Source organism: Pectinophora gossypiella, chromosome 9 (genome assembly GCF_024362695.1).
Source record: "Pectinophora gossypiella chromosome 9, ilPecGoss1.1, whole genome shotgun sequence".
Classification (NCBI taxonomy): Eukaryota; Metazoa; Arthropoda; class Insecta; order Lepidoptera; family Gelechiidae; genus Pectinophora; species Pectinophora gossypiella.
The window spans coordinates 8,001,346-8,014,481 of record NC_065412.1 but is presented as its reverse complement, the minus strand read 5'-3'; the positions used below and the strand labels follow the sequence as shown (position 1 = coordinate 8,014,481).

The 13,136-nt window shown below is 35.5% G+C and overlaps 1 protein-coding gene across 2 annotated transcripts in view; it reads left to right on the top strand.

Annotated features, from left to right (window-relative positions):
* The window catches only part of LOC126369517 (poly(rC)-binding protein 3), a 196,786-nt gene that overhangs the window by 130,151 nt on the left and 53,499 nt on the right, over positions 1-13,136 (top strand). For both annotated transcript variants that reach the window (XM_050013987.1, XM_050013988.1), the window contains exon 3: positions 5,046-5,081. The gene's annotated coding sequence lies outside the window, so the exon portion shown is untranslated. The remainder of the gene's footprint in view (positions 1-5,045; positions 5,082-13,136) is intronic.

Genomic DNA, 13,136 nt, shown 5'->3' with positions numbered 1-13,136 from the left:
TTATGTTACCAAATGACTTACTAATCGATTTCCCATAGAGTTCAAGTATTACAAGACCTATAAAAAGTCCATATTTACAAAATGATGCGCTCAATCGTACATTCACCAAATCGTCGGTGAGCTAACAAGTACAAAAACCTCAAAAAACTACACGCACGATTTGCTCAGTAACATTTGTTCATTAACGAAATTTTTCAATTAGTGCGAGAATCAAATACAAATCATTTCAATTACCAAATCAGGGACCCTTTTGAAAGATTTAGAATTCGAATACAAAAGCAATATGAGCGTCGATAAAGTTTATTTGCAAGGGACTGTGGATTTTACTTGCAAAGTGTTAAGGATTGGTATTAAGTAGCGTCGGGATAAGTTGTGACGTTTCGACTTTGTCGGTAAACAAATAATGGGCGCAAGGGATTGATGGGAGGAATGAGTCCACGTCCTAAGCAAACTTGTGCAGTATCCGAATCAGAGCTATTGTGTTCCATTCAAAACTCATGAATAGTACCACTGGGAAAATATTGAGCTTTTGTAGATTATTCAAAACTGAGCTAACCTTTTGCAATAGCACAAAATTGCGAAAGGACTTTATTAAGTGCTCAGGAGCCGTAAATCTCTAAGGGACATGGGGCTGATACACAAATTGTATTTACGTGACTGACCTTTTTCTATTCAACTGATCTCTTACAGCTATTAGACAAATACCTCCAGTGCTCTTATTTCAAATGTAACTAAACTCAAAATTTTATGCAACAAACTATACTTTTTTAACTTACCATAGTTACTTCACGGTTTAAAATCTGCTAAAATGATTATGTCTCATATGTAAACAAATAAATTCCGTAAAAGCCACTATCTTATTGACGCTTCTATAAATGACATTGAAAAAGGTTACTCGGACATTAACTACTTATAATCTTATGTACCTTCTGTCAAGGCGAACACGCCTTGAAAATTATGTCATAAACATGTTGATGCTTTCATTCAACGAGACGCAAGGGGTACATATTCAAAATGTATAAATCCGTATTGAAATAACTTAAGTGAGGATCTCTGAAATAAGCTGCTGAAATATGATTTCCCATTTGTAAACTAATAAATTTGGTTTTAACAACCACTATCTTAATTAACACGCCTATAAACAACATTGTAAACGTAAGTAACATAACTCACACACACACACACACACACTTCGACATAATCGTTTCATAAATAATGAGCTGGTGTCGTATCTCAATTCTCAATTCTCTCAATTGTATAACAATATTATCATTTTTTTTAAAGAACGTCTAGGGCCCTGTACCGAGGTTTTTTTGCAGCTTTTTTCCGGCTATACAGGTTGTGAGAAGCTGCAGTAGTTTTAGGCGGATGAGATGTTCGTTATGTAAAAAATGACGATTCAAAGTGTAACTATGTTACCTACTGAATAAATAATATAATAATAATAATAATATATTTATTTCAAGTCACAGGTACCCATACAGATAAAAACTAAACTAAGACTAAAATAAAAAAAAAAAAAAAAAAAAAAAAAATAAAAAAAAAAAAAAAAAAAAAAAAATAAAAAAAAAAAATAAAGATGTTTTTGAATTTGAATCAATATATTACCGTATTTATCAACACTACTCGTGATATAATGTTTCGCGTCCTTACCAAGCACCATGTACCTACGTGAAATTCATTTTTGTCGGTTGATTTGCAAGCATATATTCCCAACATGTGCCGAAATGTCTCGTGTCTTTGTTGTTGCCTCATGATTTGTGTCTGCATTGTATGACGCCTGTTAGTTTACCTGTATTTATACTGACATACGTTATTTCTAAAGGAGAAACTTTTTGTTCTTCACTGCTGATCACGGCCGTGAGACATAATACTAAATGAAGCGTGTAGTAAAATTTTGTGAAAGAAGAGAAATAATAAGGGCCATTAGTGTTGGACACCATTATCTCGGAGCTCTCGGCAAACAACGCAACTTTAATAAAAGTAAATCGCATTACCACCCAACTCACTAAGCTGTTTTATTGTCGCCTGTGACACCGCGCCCTGAAAGTGTTTTAACACCGCAAAAATATTATGACCGCACGTTCGTCGAGCTTTAAATGATTCAAATATTCAGTATACGTAGAGGAGATTTTTATTTTTCATACGTCTTATACTGAAACCCTCTAAAAGCAGACCCAAATTCTTTCGTATGGTATGCGCTATTAAAAATTTTCAGTTTTATCTGTTTTACTATTAGAAACGTCTTCGACAGTTTAAGCAGTTGTGTATTAATGATACAATTTAGTGAATTTTATGACATGGATATATATGATGATGATGATACCGGTAAACTTTGATATATCCCAATTTTTATCAGACCTGATTGTCAATTACTACTATTTTACATAAAATTATTATATTCATAGTGATTTTTGATCTTCAATAACCCTCAGAGGCCTTATTGTATTCGTTGACAATAAACGCAGTGATTGAATTTGCGTATTGAACGACGACATGGCATGTGCGATAGAGCTTAATCAAAACTTCAATTAAATTTTCGTAATACCTATCTTTCAACAACGGCCGCCGCTCGGGAACATCCACAAATTAATAAGGCTGGCTGTGAATGTGTTTACATTTCGATAGTTGTGGTTGAAAATAATTAATTACATTTATTCACATTGGCATTTTAATAAATTGTAAGTGTAGGAATCCCGTAAATTGTTGTTAACTATGTAAAACGTTGAAATAAAATTACGAGTGAAACAATGGCATTCAGACAAGTATTTTTTACATTCTTCGTAATGATGTATCTCAGGTAAATATTTAGTCCACTTATTTTGCAAATCTTTGAACGTTGTATATTACCTACTTTCCAGCCGGCAAATCATTTAAAACTAGACTAACCAAAGCAATTAAAAGAGTTTTATCAACAAAGTACAGTTGAAAGTAGTTGGTCTCAATTAAACACAATTCTGGCCCCAGTCAAGGCCGGTTTATTCTTTCATTCGTATAAATGATAGTGGCTGGAAGTTTGTTAATACTAACAAACGACGTGCTGAAAACGGCTCCTCCAGCAGACCCATTTGTCTTTAAGTGGACCAGACTAATGGGGTCCCGAAACTAAGTGATTTAGAAAAACGATCCCACAATAGACCCTTGAGCACTTGCAATACTAAGATCAGATGGAGGTAATAAGATTACGTTATTACACGGATAACTGATTTGGGATCTTATGAACTACGAATGGTATGAAATAAAATAATCTTTTTGTTGTTACTAGGATAAAATGCTGCATGAGCAATAAGGCCGCCTGTTGTGCTTTTCTGTATATGCTGTCCTTATCTCTGTATTTTGTGTCCATTGTGCTCAATAAAGTATTTTATCTATCTATCTATAACAATGAAAATGGTTCTCATTTTTGGCCCAAAATGAAAAGTTTTCAGTGTTATTAACCGACTTCAAAAAAGGGAGAAAGAAGAGAAGGAGGGCAGGTTCTTAATTCGTTGGGATCTTTTTTTTATGTTAGTTATTTTTTTGTTCTAATAATGTTGCTGATTCCAGTACATACCATCTAATTTTATTTTAAGTCATACCTGTCATTTTCTTATCCGCCGAAAATCAAAAGGACGGGTAATCGACAGGCATAACGTTTAGGAAACACACGTCAATTTTAAGCAGACATTTAATAAACACTCCCAAAATTTCATATTGGCCAATAGGTAACCCGACAGAATTTAGTTAAGACAGCACACGTCAAACGGGTTGCATAACTTTATCCGTCTGGGTTATTCATACATTTTAAAATTAACAACTGTCAATCGTCCGTCCTTTTCCTTTTCGGTGGATAAGAAAATGACGCGTATATAACTTAAAATAAAATTGGGAGGTGTCTGCAGCAATTTCACATATTAGTAGCTATAATACTTCAGGATCACATAAGGAATACTCGCATATTAAACTAAATATAAGAACAACTAATCTTGACTAAATTAGAAAACCCCAGTCTGCTTTATTGGGCTGCGCACAAACACTCTATCAACACAAGTGGTTTGCTTAGGACGCCGTCTGCGCTGCCGACAACTAGATTAGCCATTGTATCATTTACGAACCAATCACTTTGCTTGTATCTAACGTGTGAATGTCTAAGATTGAATACAGCGCTCGAGATTACAAGACCTCACATAACATCATGCCTGTATCCCCCATGGGGTAGGTAGATGTGTACAGCATACAAACCTACCCCTCAGGCGAGGGGTAGGCAAAAACATAGGCATGTTTCAATACCATTTACATAACATAACATAAACAGCCTATATACGTCCCACTGCTGGGCACAGGCCTTCCCTCAATCAACCGGAGGGGGTATGGAGCATACTCCTCCACACTGCTTCACTGCGGGTTGGTGGAGGTATTTTTACGGCTTATAGCCGGGACCAACGGCTTAACTTGCCCTCCGAAGCACGGGTCCATCTTACTTTTTCGGACAACCAGGTGATTCAAGCCTGAAAAGTCCTTACCTAACAAAGGACAGTCTCAGAAAGTGATTTCGACAATGTCCCCATCGGGAATCGAACCCGGACCTCCAGATCGTGAGCCTAACGCTCTAACCACTAGACCACGGAGGCTATTGCCATTTACTGGACACAAATCCTGAACACCACGCGATATCAATTATATCTATGATCCAAACGTGAATTCAAACTCATACAGTCGAATACATTAGTTCAGAGGCCGAACCGGGATATGAACCTAGACGCTACGCAGAAGTCACGCAATCTCCGCACAGGGCTATCTGCTACCTTTAAAAGGCCCAAAGATATAGCATTCGTAATTTACATGAAGAAATGTTAGTATAAAGCATATTTTCTTTGAAATAAAACATAATTTATATTTTTGGGATCTAGTTAAGGAAGGAAAAAGTAGAAACAGGAAGTAACACCATTCTTTTATTTCTTTATTAGTAACATTATAAGCTAAGATGTAAACAACTCACACTCAATAAAACCTTCGGTAAACATTTATTTAATACCATTTTTAACTTTTCCATTGTTTTGTTTCAGATTAATTGAAACCTTTTAACTGACTGGCTGATAGAGGTAAGCAATATTTACTTTCCTTGCAGTTAAATAAACGCCGTCTTTTAAATAAGAATGAAATTTTATCCACAACTAGTTTTCCTTAATCTTTAAAAGCACATAAAGTCAATCTCTGGATAGTAGTACCCTATTTCACCATAAATGGAAATCACCATATGTCGTTCCCTGGGGCTCGTACAAATTTTCATCCAAATCGGTCCAACGGTTTAGGTCTGAAAAGATAACTAACATACGGATAAATTTCTCATACTCGTATAAAATTGGTAATGATAAACATAAACAGTAATCTTAGTGAAATCATTTTAATTTTTACTTTTATTTATTTATAATTTTTTTTCTTCAAAAGGACCCACTTCAATATTAATTTCCAATACAAAACTGTTAAAACCAGACTACATCAGATATCACAGTCAGAACAAAAATTCATTGACCTACACGTTTCGTGAAATTATTGAAAGTAAAAAACTGTTGGTTGCATTTTATGAAAGGAAATGTTATCTGCTGAAATATTAATTATTTTACAGTGTACTTTTTAATGAAGTTTAAACGGAAATTGTTAATAAAAGATTGAACGTGGTTACCACCGGAACCACGTTACTGCCGGAATAATTTTAATCATTTTGTTTTTTCATAATTGGATTGAGAAATTAAATGATAGAACACATTTAATGAAACCACGTGAAATTTTAATTTACACCGTGCTAGGTAGCAAGATATTGAAGAGAAATCTAAATCTATTTTTTAGAGATCGTTTTTTGTTTGTTCTGTTTATATTTGTGTACAAAAAAGAATCTGTTTCTTAACTATGCACGCTAAGATAAAGATAAAATAGTTCCACTGATACTGTATCGCAATGCAGCCGTTATGATATGATAGTTCCTTTCATCTCTAAAGATTTCGTTGTACCGTTCATCTGCAAAGCCTGAAGCGCTCGTTATCCAGCACATGTCGGTTCAGTTGAGAAGACATCAATTATTCCAGGCAAAAGCCAGGCATTGCTGACATTACAATGTCGAACAACAGGCATAACAAACTCTCAACAAGTCATATTTAGTTAGTCGGATCATAAGTATTATGTACGTATAATGAGCAACAGTTATTAGAATGTTTATTTGTCATATGCAGCACAATTTTTTATTTCGAATAAAACGACATGCTATTTAGTGATGGGTAATACACATTCGTATAAATTGAGAGCTAGAAATCAGTGCCCTTGAGTTATATATTAACATTTCCGCGTTATATAATTTAAAGTGCTTAACCGTATTTCCTTAATTCTCAATTTGGCAGTTCCCTTATAGCAATAAACATCACAGAGTTTTGCTAAACATAAGTTAGGAAATTAAATGAATTAGATGCTGGAACTAGCAGGCCATGCTTCCGAGCACTAACATTATACTAAAAGGGCGGCTAACTTATTTTAACACATATTAAGCATATTACTTGAACACGACACTTAAGAGTCCAGTGCATACATAAAGCAGAGTACAAAGTTTGCTATGGGCGAAGTTACCCGCAAGGATGCACATGGCGACACTAAAACCCACTTACCTCTACGTAACTTTGCCATTAAACGACTTACTGCCCGCCGGACAAGCGTTTATTGTTGATTTTCTGAATGGTTTCGCTGTTAAACGTTAGATTATTGCTTTCTTTTAAGTTTTGTTAAAATGAAAAAAGATTATGTCGCTTTTTTATCTACCTTCCCTTAAGGTTTGTCTTTGGCTGCCCGTGTCGACTTCTTGGGCGTCAATAGTTAATGGTTATATATACAGTCATCATTAAACATCCATAATTTCATCAACCTCCGTGTCGAAGCATAAAAAGTAAAAAAATGTTTTATTTTTATTAATTCAATGTCTATTCTACAGTTTCAAACATTTTCCCGGGCGCATGTTTGTTGTAAATTATATTTTTGCTCACATGAAACATGGTAATCTGAATTCAGGCTACGGTTACGTCAGGAGTAACGGGGCGCGGTTTAATTGGCGTAAAAATAATGATGTAATTACAATTTGTATACTGGCAAAAATATTTGACAAATCGGTTGACTGTGTACCTATTAATTAACCAGTGTAATTACAACACGCTTGTAAAACAATTAATTCCTAATAACTGCCATATATTCCTATTTTCCTTTTTCACAGTTTTATTTCATTATTATGCTGCTACGAAGCGTAGCTGCTACGCAAGTCTTTTTAAGTTACGTTGCTAACCAACATTTATTCGCCAAACCAGAAATATTGTAATTTATAATTTAGTTTTCTAAAAATACAAAGGCTTGAATTTGATGGAAGCTTTAGATTTTGATTAACGATCCAGTGACGCAAACTTTGTCTAGTTGGACGTATAATAACAAACAATTAGCTGGAAAATTCGGGTGACCCTCCAAAGTAACAAGTCAGCCATCTTTGTTGCTTCAAGAAAACTTCCTTGAGTTATTTCAGAGTAAAATTACTCTCGTTATTATTATTACTTGAAACAGCTTTTGTTAGTTCATCTTAGCCATGTCAGAAAACTTGTGAACCCGGAATGGAGCATCGATTTCATTAATTAACTTTCCTACGACATTCCTCCTTAAAGTTTGTTGAGCGGTCGATTTCATAAAACAAAAGACATCGCACTTTTAAAATAAAATTTAGCTTTAAATTAGCGTCAGCAAACACACACACACACTTTATAACTTATTTTAAATACTCACAGATTTTTTTTCGAAAAACTAAACAATTTAGAGCTATTTCCATTTAAATTTAGAAACATAATGGCATACCTCAATAGTTTCAGTTCACAAGTTACTAAAGCAAAACTAGAGTTTCCGTAATACAAATGAGAATATTAGCAGGAATATTCCATGTGGCCATTGTTGGCTGAACTTAAGCAAGATTTCCCCGGGCGCTACAATTTATAATCCGCACCATGTTTCATTAATCCAAGCCACTTTTTTCCGATAAAACATGCGGCCATGCAACCGATTTAAAAGTCGTGTTTTCATAATATGAACGACGTCGACGTTGCGTTCGAATCAATTTGGCATTAAAAGTACTGCAGTATTTCTTTGTTTGCGTACCTATTTCTTTAAAACACGTAAAACAATATCGTTTGACCATGCGGAAAACAGACTAGAGATGCTGAATTCTAAAAATATTTTCCCAAATCCCAACAGTAACCTAAAATCTTCTGGAAGAGACAATTCACACCCGGTAGTATTGTGACAGTATAAAACTAGGTACGGTTTGAGCAAAAATAAGTAAATCTCATCAATAATCGTGTAAGTCAGGGCTTGACAGAGGACAAAATATACAAACGGTTATGTTACTACCGTTGTTGTACGGGCAAATAAGAAATCGGTAAGAACCGTAATTTAGAAATAGAATAGAAATAGGTTATTATACGAGGACGCCACACACAAAACAATTACAAGAAAAGCAAAACGGATGTTTGTCGAAATGATCATAAGGTGGTGGTGGAGTCCTGAGATAAAAGGGCCTCACTCAGCACAAGTCGCGGCGCACAGTGGTCCGGACTTGATGGAAATGGAACAAAGGTCGTCATTCCATTAAAAAAACATACTAGTATAATAACGGTATCGTAACTTTAACCGCTTTCAAGTCCTGGTGAGAAAGGTAGTCATTCATAGATTACATTTAGGAGTCATTGTTACTGACGATTGAAACTTCTGAGTAATTTACTGCACCGCACTATCATTACATCCTATCGGCTACAAATCGCACTAGGGACCTGTTCACAAAATCCTCTCTAACCATTCTCTATTTAAATGCAGATATAGTACACGCATAAAGTTCTAATCGCCTGCTAATAATCGAGTTATTATTTACACAAGCGCCCTCTATTTAACTTTGCGTCGTAACCTTAGACATTAAGTTGATTAAAAGCTATACAAACAAAGTTCAACAGCAAGTGACGTGAACTGCGGCCTCCAAGCTCGTATTTTACAGCGTTTTAGCAGAATTGTCGAGGACTGCGACACTCTGCCCTACACTTGCTAAAATATTTATGAGAAGGCCCTTCTTTCGTGGAGTTTTATACGCGTATGATGTAAGAAATTCGCCGTTTCGATCACATAATTTGATTTCAGTTTAACTGGCTAGGAAGCCATATCGATTACTTATAAGGATATAATCGATATCAACCCATGCTACCCTTATTTTGATTTGTTCTTATGGAATATTATGCCATATTTATAGTGGTTTTGCCATAATTTATAAATAAACAATCAAGATTACTAATATCAAGCTGAAAAAAAAAGGTCAACATTAAGAAAGAAAGAAAATAATGTATTATCAACGGACGCCACACCCTGTAAAAGAAACTTAGATAGCGATATGTACGAACTGTTGGCAATTAATAAGTTGTCAAAGTGAATTCCGGATTCAAAACTGCACAGCGTAGAGTTCCGCAGTGGCACAGCGGGATGAACTCACGGAAATCGGGAAATCCAAGTAACCTGCGAGTGAAACCGCCGGCGAGCGGCCACCGGCCAAACTACCGCTAATTAGTTTGGCATTTTCACGCGAAAACTTCAATTAATTCCGTCAAAGCCAACGCTGCCCTTTTTGTTGGCGAGAAGTCAAAGGCGGGAGAAAAATCGGAACTGACTAAATGAAATTCATTCGCCCGTTCTAAAACTCCGCGGTTCCCCACCGAATGCTTCTTAATATCTCATCGGCTTTATATTCAATGTTATTAAAGATTCCGTCGATAACTTAGAAAGAAAGGAAATGCAATATCATCATTCTTTAGACACATTTGTTTCGCCTGAATGGATATGGGGCAAAGTTTGTTATACTGAAGACTACAAATAATTTAATATACAGGAACCTTTTAGAAACTGGATTTATTGTATAGGTACATAAATTATTTAGCCGCAACCTGAGTAAGAAGCTGAATAACATAATTTAAAATGGCACACACAGCGCCCACTATAGAAGAACAAGTTTCACGTATTAAGTTGCTTCAGCTAAGCTCAATAGCTCTGTAACCAGAAAGCCCAACCAAAACCTATATCTGTTAGACGAGCCCGCAGATAGACTATCAGACAATTCACCAGCATGTGTAGAAACATGCCCTTGATGAATGAAAGTAGCACGTGACGATGAGAGGAAAAATTCAGGATATTTAATGGCGATTCGACACGAGATGAAAGTGGCGAGACGCAGCGAGCCGTGGCAGCGTTCACCGTCGCCGGCCGGGTAATCTCATTCAATGATTTGATTTTCCGCTAAATTAAGGAGATAAAAGTATAAAACACTCCCCCGAGATTTTGCTGTATTCAGGACGACGCGACGTTTCTATGGGATTGATTTCCCATGTTTTAAGCACTGCTTTCCTGTTTTTACGAGTCTATGTTGTCCTGGGTGTCACTGGCTTGAGTCTCAAACGGACTTGCACCAATGCTGAAATAATTAATATAAATGCTGAAGGGTGAGTACTCAGTTCATCTTGCAATGCATGTACCTATGACTAGGAATATAGTCGTGAGTTTAACATGTTATGTTGATTTTACGAGATTTATATACATAAAGAAAATTACATGAAGCTTTCAAATTGCTTCGTACAAAATTTACCAGGGATATTTCCTAATTTCGTGAATATTTTAATATGAACAGTATGTAGAATTAAGTAAATCAATTCCATCCGAGATTTCAACAAATCACATCAAAACAATAAACTCACAATAAATAAAGACAATATAAAATATCATACAATTGCAAGATTTACCTACTTACTTGCTCGTAGATAAGTATATAGATACGTCGTTTATTGCTCGTAGTATGAGATTTAGTTTTATTTCATGTTTCATTTCGACATGGCTCATACAGCGCGGGTCTCGGGTTCCGCTCTTATTCAATTTGAAAGCGAATCAGTTCAGCCAACGCGATTATCCTTCATGGGTGGATTTATATGCTCACAAATAGAGAGCCTTCAAGAATTTCCTACTTGATACAGCTATTGCTTCCACTACACGATGTATTTTCAGAGAATGTTTCGAACGTACAAGAATGTCTTATAAAGTTATGAGTGTTTTAATACATTGTAGGTTTTTTAAAGTTACGGATTTAAAGTGTCTATTGCTAAAAAGTAAATTCAAAAGGCACACTCAAAAAATGCCAAATGGTTCACAAAACACACCCACCACCACACCACACACCGCACACCTTTTTTTATACAACATAACTGTTTAGTTACAAATAATATACTTTGATTAAATATACAAGAAAATTATGTTAGTAATGTTTACAAAGTTATGTAGTCACTCTGTTTTGTATCTAAGCAAATAATTTATCCAACAAGATCGCCAACACTACAAACTACAATTTATAATAACTATTTGCACTTCTGCGTCATGATAAAAATATTCTTTTACTGTAAAATAAAATAGAAATAGAAAGGAGTGTACTTTTTCCGGAGTTGTTTAATACGCTCGTATATTCAAATTAGCGAGCATCCTAGCTCGAGCCAAAGATATAAACATCAAGCGGCGGCAGCTTTTCCTTTTTTAAAGAATCCTCGCTTACAACTAAACGTTTGCAGCGACACTATTAGTCTCTGTTTATTGGCTCATTGCTCGCAGCTCGCTGAAAAGCAACTACTTCCTATAATGGGCAGTACTTGGCGCATGTACAGAGCAGGAGGCAAGAGGCCACTCGGCTTGGTAAACATTTGCCCAATAATTGCGAGTCCTCAGTTACGCTCCCAGAATATATTCCCTCCCGTGAGGAATGCACGATCGGATGCCTTTAACTCAAAGCATTTCTTTATTGGACAAAAATCATGACGATTGTTTTATTAACGAATAACTGAGCAGGCCTTTTGTACATTTAAGATTGTACTGCATTTTTCTAATACCGTCAATATAATATCACAATTATTTCTTTCTTCTTTTGTTACGCTGGACAAGATTGAATTTAAAAGGGACGAATTTACTTGCAGTGTCATAGATACCTACGTCTACTGTTATAATTTTATAGGTAGAATGTTCAGTATCTGAGTTTTTTTGGGAACGTAATAAAACTGTACAATTCTTTGAAAATAGGGTTCATCTCGTAGCACGTAGCAAATGCTACGGGCGGTCTTTGTAACGCTGCTACGACCACTTAAACGGTTTTATGACTAATCAACGATTCGCTATGATTCAAAGTCTCAAAGTTTAGATTTCCAAAACTGAATTAATTTACAGTAATTTAATCCAGTGTACCCTGGTATGACCCATATTTTGCTCTGGTGTATTGCTGGGTTCCCGAACCAAGGGAAATCAGTAGATAATGTTACGAAATTCTAGTTCTCACAATCTCTCATATTGCAGTTATGTAATATAGATTACCCACTTCAAGTTATTTGGTAGAATGTCCAATAACTTTCGCGAATTTCGTTTGTAGCGGCGCTACTTAACGCACAAAGTATTTATAAGCATGCAAACAAATACAAGCACGTTCACTTAACTAACTCGTAATTTGTATTACTTTAACAAAACAACACTTAATGTTTTAATGTCAGCTTTCAATTTGTTCGCTCGTAAACCGTCTGCCTGAAACGATTAACATTTTATCAGTTGCCATTGTTCCCTTAAAAAAACTGTCGTTGAAGTGGAACATAAATTGTTTAAATTATTGGAGCGAGAGCACAGTCGATCGACAGAAAAGGTATCGCAGGTAATACTGAAATTGATAAATAAAAAGCTTGGAAAATTCAATCATTTCAATCCAACTGATGTGAAAGTGAAAGCCTCTTGACCTAAATACAAAATAAATTAGCATTTAGTGGGTATCGCTTTGTATTGGTCTGCCATGAGCCGCCCGCCCATCTTCATGTTTATTTATCAGATCCTCGGATGTTACTAAACACCCAGCTTAAAGAATTTGCATGAGTAATTTAACGCTTAAAATTACTTTCATTGGAATATTTAACAACGTCGGCGAATCGCCTGATTGGAAATTAATTGCACGCTCAGTTTGCTATTTTTACAGACTGAAATAAAATGTTAATGAAACACGTATTTAACCCGGCAACTTTGTCTAGTTGAACACATTATCCCCG